The sequence below is a fragment of the Salmo salar genome, chromosome ssa01 (genome assembly GCF_905237065.1).
Source record: "Salmo salar chromosome ssa01, Ssal_v3.1, whole genome shotgun sequence".
NCBI classification, from domain to species: Eukaryota; Metazoa; Chordata; class Actinopteri; order Salmoniformes; family Salmonidae; genus Salmo; species Salmo salar.
This window is the reverse complement of record NC_059442.1, coordinates 100,384,287-100,390,160: the sequence shown is the minus strand read 5'-3', so window position 1 is coordinate 100,390,160 and position 5,874 is coordinate 100,384,287.

Here is a 5,874-nt window from a genome sequence, read left to right as displayed (position 1 = left end):
ATGATCTGTTGTAAAGGTTCAGAGCTTGCGGTAGGAATCCGGTGACGTGGTAGAGTAAAAGCAGTCCGATAGGCTTTGGGTTGATTTCGCGCTTTGCAGACTGGCAGGAATGGCAGGAATTGACCAGGTTGAGGCTGGCTGATGTCCAAGTTAACGGTTGACGGGGAAACAATGCCAATCTTTCTATGCCAGAGCAGAGTTGTACTGTCTGAAAGAGTACAGACAGACGCTTGTGATGCAGCACTTTTTTTAACTGTCTGAAAGGTTATAAGTTGTTTAATCAACCCATTACTGCAGCGGCGTCCTATGTATGAAAACTGGTCGGTTCAGGTCTGTAGGTGTAGCCTTCATGCGACAGGATTTTTTTTACACCCACAGAGAGGATACATTTGGGTTCCATTGTTCTGCTCCTCTGAGAATAATGAATACTGAGAGTACTGTAGCAGATCTTTTTAAGCAGAATATTTGGATTATTAGCAAATTTGGTATAACCGATAAATAATATTCTGCCCATATGAACACATTTATTTTAGGCCATATAAAGAACCTCTGCATGACATAATGAAAAGGATCAAACAGAAAAAACATTGTTTCACATTCTTTAATTAAAGACTCCTAAACAGAAACAGGCTGTATATCCAGCTGGCTTCACAGTTTCCCATCCAAATAGGCCTACAAGGAAACTCAACATATCTCAACAAAGTTGAGTACGGGATGGGGTCTGCGCACGGTGTAGTACCTTCCACAAAAAATTTTGATCTACAAAAAATCATGTAAGCCACGCACACACACACACACACACACACACACACACACACACACACACACACACACACACACACACACACACACACACACACACACACACACACACACACACACACACACACACACACACACACACACACGCACGCACACACACACAGGGTCTTTGTGTGTGTGTGTGTGTGTGTGTGTGTGTGTGTGTGTGTGTGTGGACGTGTTTAACTATACTTGTGTGGACCAGAAGTCCCTACAGGAATAGTAAACAAACTAAAATCTGACCTACTGGGGACATTTTGTTTGTCCCCACAAAGTGAAATGCCATTTCTAGGGGGTTTAGGGTTAGTGTTAGGGTTAGAATTAGAATTAGGTTTAGGGTTATGAGCTAGAGTTAGTTTTAGGGTAAGGAGCTAGGCTTCAGTTTAAGGTTAAGGTTAGGGTATGGGTTAGGTTTAGGGGTTAAGGAAAATAGGATTTTGAATCGGACTGAAAAGTATGCCCCCACAAGGTTAGCTGCGCAAGAGTGTGTGTGTGTGTGTGTGTGTGTGTGTGTGTGTGTGTGTGTGTGTGTGTGTGTGTGTGTGTGTGTGTGTGTGTGTGTGTGTGGACGTGTGTGGACGTGTTTAACTATAATTGTGTGGACCAGAAGTCCCTACAGGAATAGTAAACGAACTAAAATCTGACCAACTGGGGACATTTTGTTTGTCCCCACAAGGTCAAATGCCATTTCTAGGGGGTTTAGGGTTAGTGTTAGAATTATGTTTAGGGTTATGAGCTAGGGTTAGTTTTAGGGTAAGGAGCTAGGCTTCGGTTTAAGGTTAAGGTTAGGTTTAAGTTTATGGTTTAGGGTATGGGTTAAGGAAAATAGGATTTTGAATTGGACTGAAAATTATGCCCCCACAAGGTTAGCTGCGCAAGAGTGTGTGTGTGTGTGTGTGTGTGTGTGTGTGTGTGTGTGTGTGTGTGTGTGTGTGTGTGTGTGTGTGTGTGTGTGTGTGTGTGTGTGTGTGGCAACTCAAGGCCCTCTAATGGGCTGAATGAGAACTGCCGTGCATTATTGGTCAGTACTTTTCGATTTTCCTCTCAGAAGAACTAAGTGAACCTGCTAAGATCAAGGCTCTCTTTCTCTTTCTCTGACCTTCCTTCCTTCCTTCATTCCGTCTCTCTCTCTCTCGCTCTCTCGCTCTTCCTCTTTCAGCCTTTCTTTAGCCCCCCCCTCTCTCTCTCGCCCTCTCACTCTCCTTCCTCTCTCTACATACTGACAGGCTCTTAGTATGACCGATGCCTTCTGACTGGATGAAAATTAAGGACTTCCTGCTTTCTCCTCCCTTATGTCTCTCCTCACTACCATCCCCATTCCCTTCTACCTCTCCTCCCTTCCATCTATCCTCCCTTCAACCTCTCCTCTTCCACCTCTCCTCCCTTCCACCTCTCCTCCCTTCCACCACTCCTCCCGTCTACCACTCCTACCGCCTACCTCTCCTCCCTTCTAGCTCTCCTCCCTTCCACCTCTCCTTCCTCCCGGCCCTAAGCCGTGGTATATTGGCCATATATCACAAACCCACAAGGTGCCTTATTGCTATTGTAAACTGTTTACCGACGGAATTAGAGCAGTAAAAATAAGTGTTTTGTCATACCCATGGTATACAGTCTGATATACCATGGCTGTCAGCCAATCAGCATTCAGGGCTCAAACCACCCAGTTTATAAATTTAAGCAATAAGGCACGAGGGGGTGTGGTATATGGTCAATATACCACGGCTAAGGGCTGTTCTTAGGCACGATGCATTGCAGAGTCAGCCAATCAGAATTCAGGGCTCAAACCACTCAGTTTATAATATTATTTATATACCCGGGCCCTTAAGCTTGGCTTAACCTGTGGACGTTTGCTTCCTTAAATTTGAGCAAATTTCATTAAACTGTGTCTTTTGTTATTTATCTTTGGCCATGTGCATCTGTTCCAAACCGTTAAACTGCGGTATTGCTAAATAAAATTATTCTCTTAATCCTTAAGAGTCTAAGCCGAATGGAATTGTTTTAAGACGGTCGTACCAGGGATCATTTAGCTTTTTGATTAAAAATTTTAGGACCCCTTTAGATTTCCCAAAAAATATACAAAAAAAGAATTTGATTAAACATTGAATTTGGCTTTACTGCTATTAGCAAATAGAAACATACTGAATCCATACATGGAAAAATAAATCAAAAGGATGTTTGTTTTAAAATGTCTGTCATATATCTGAGAGATACAAGAAAGATAAGGAAATACACTACTTGACCAAATGCATTTGGACACCTGCTCGTCAAACATCTCATTCCAAAATCATGGGCATTACATTGGCCTCCCCTTTGCTGCTACGACAGCCTCCAGTCTTCTGGGAAGGCTTTCCACTTGATGATGGAACATTGCCGCGGGGACTTGCTTCCATTACTCCACACCGCTCTCGACAAACCATTTCTGTATGGACCTCGCTTTGTGCACGGGGGCATTGTCATGCTGAAACAGGAAAGGGCCTTCCCCAAACTGTTGCCACAAAGTTGGAATCACAGAATCGTCTAGAATGTCATTGTATGCTGTAGCGTTAAGATTCACCTTCACTGGAACTAAGGGACCTAGACCGAACCATGAAAAACAGCCCCAGATCATTATTTCAGCTTCACCAAACTTTACAGTTGGCACTTTTCATTGGGGCAGGTAGCGTTCTCCTGGCATCCACCAAACCCAGATTCGTCCTTCAGACTGCCAGATGGTGAAGCGTGATTCATCACTCCAGAGAACGTGTTTCCACTGCTTCAGAGTCCAATGGTAGTGAGCTTTACACCTCTCCAGCTGACGCTTGGCAGTGCGCATGGTGATCTTAGGCTTGTTCTTTTATTATTATTTTTTTTATTTCACCTTTATTTAACCAGGTAGGCTAGTTGAGAACAAGTTCTCATTTACAACTGCGACCTGGCCAAGATAAAGCAAAGCAGTGTGACACAGACAACAACACAGAGTTACACATGGAGTAAACAATAAACAAGCCAATAACACAATAAACAAGTCAATGACACAGTAGAAAAAAAGAAAGTCTATATACAGTGTGTGCAAAAGGCATGAGGTAGGCAATGAATAGGCCATTGGAGCGAATAATTACAATTTAGCAGATTAACACTGGAGTGATAAATGAGCATATGATGATGTGCAAGTAGAAATACTGGTGTGCAAAAGAGCAGAAAAGTAAATAAAATGTGTGGCTGCTTGGTCATGGAAATCCATTTCATGAAGCTGACTTGTTGGAAAGGTGGCATCCTATGACAGTGCCACATTGAAAGTCAGTGTGATTTTCAGTAAGGTCATTCTACTGCCAATGTTTGTCTATGGAGATCACATGGTTGTGTGCTAAATTTTGATCACCTGTCAGCAACGGGTGTGGCTGAAATAGCCGAATCCACTAATTTCACTTTTGTACTTTTGTATATTTAACTACTTTTACCCATATTTAACTAAACATATTGACACTAAACTACTTCCATATACACTGAGTATACAAAACATTAGGAACACCTTCCTACTATTGACTTGCTCATTCTTTTGCCCTCAGAACAGCTTCAATTCGCCGGTGCATGGACTACAATGCTCCCCCTCTGTTGTTTCAAGTTGGCTGGATGTCCTTTGAGTGGTGGACCATTCTTGATACACATGGGAAACTGTTGCGCATGAAATACCCAGCAGCAGCGTTGCAGTTATTGACACACTCAAACCGGTGCACCAGACATCGACTCTAGGGGGTTTTAACAATGGAAATTGGTCCAGTGTGGCTCAGTTGGTAGAGCATGGTGTTTGCAACACCAGGGTTGTGGGTTCAATTCCCACGGGGGACCAGTACAGAACAACAAAAAAATGTATGAAATGTATGCATTCACTACTGTAAGTCACTCTGGATAAGAGTGTCTGCTAAAGTGACTAAACATCTTTATTTTTAATTTTTTTTACCATGTGTATGATCGCCTGTGTCACTCCACTCCATCTCAAGTCAAGTTTATTTGTCATATGCACAGGATACACATAGGTGTACACAGTACAATGACATTTTTAAAACATGCTAGGTCTGAATGGTCAAATGAGGAGATGAGCAGTTATTCTCCAGAATCTACGCTGTTGGGGGGGTTATAAAATGACTTATGGAATTGTTTTAAGATGGTCATACTATGGATTATTTAGCTATTTGATTTTGAATTTTAGGACCATCAAATATCAAATATTTTTTAAAGTGTCAGTCCTATGTCTAGGAGATTTAAAAAAGCTCAGGAAATATATATATATTTTTACACATATTTAACCTCTTTTTTGGGGTAGACAAAACTACCTCCATACTTCCATTCATTTTTAAACCAGTACTGGTAACCTTTATGGATTCTTGGGGGTGGTAGAGCAAAACGGAGAACATCATTGTGTTGGTGAGAATATTCTGTTTCCACAGTGGGGTCACATTAGTTTGTAGCCCAAACGGTTCAGACTTTACAAACAGAAGTTGGCATGTGGATGGTACAGACTTCAGAATAATCAAGTGGGGCTTGTGGGAGTCATAAAGTAAAGACCACTATCGTGTTCGTGAGAGTGGTCATATTTTTTTTGTAGGCCAAACCGTTCCAACACTACAGCCGTTTTCGTGAAGGCCGATTTTCGGGATGTCTCATTGTTTGACAAACACCACTGTAGCTCGGCCACTTTGTACCGCAGATGCGGATGGCCGCCATAGGTGGATGAGATGGATTGAGACACCGCCCATGCAAATAAAAAAAATATCTTGTTTAAACAGACTCTTGGAGGTTCTAATGTCCACTGCTTGACAGGCCTGAAGGTTAAATTCATGAGTGTTATATAGCCACACAGCTGCCTCGCCAAGGTTTCATACACCCCTCATAAAACCACACTCATGTTCACATGATTTAATGTATAACACATTAAACTGCCATGAATTGGGGTTGGGGGGAGAGTAGAATGGTTATGGTGTGACCCTGTCAGGACTGGGCTCTAACTGTAACCTTGTTGAGTGCTGAGTGACTAATGCTGAGTGACGCACACAAGATACAGTAGGTACAAGTGCAGCACGAGCGCAGGCAGGTGGA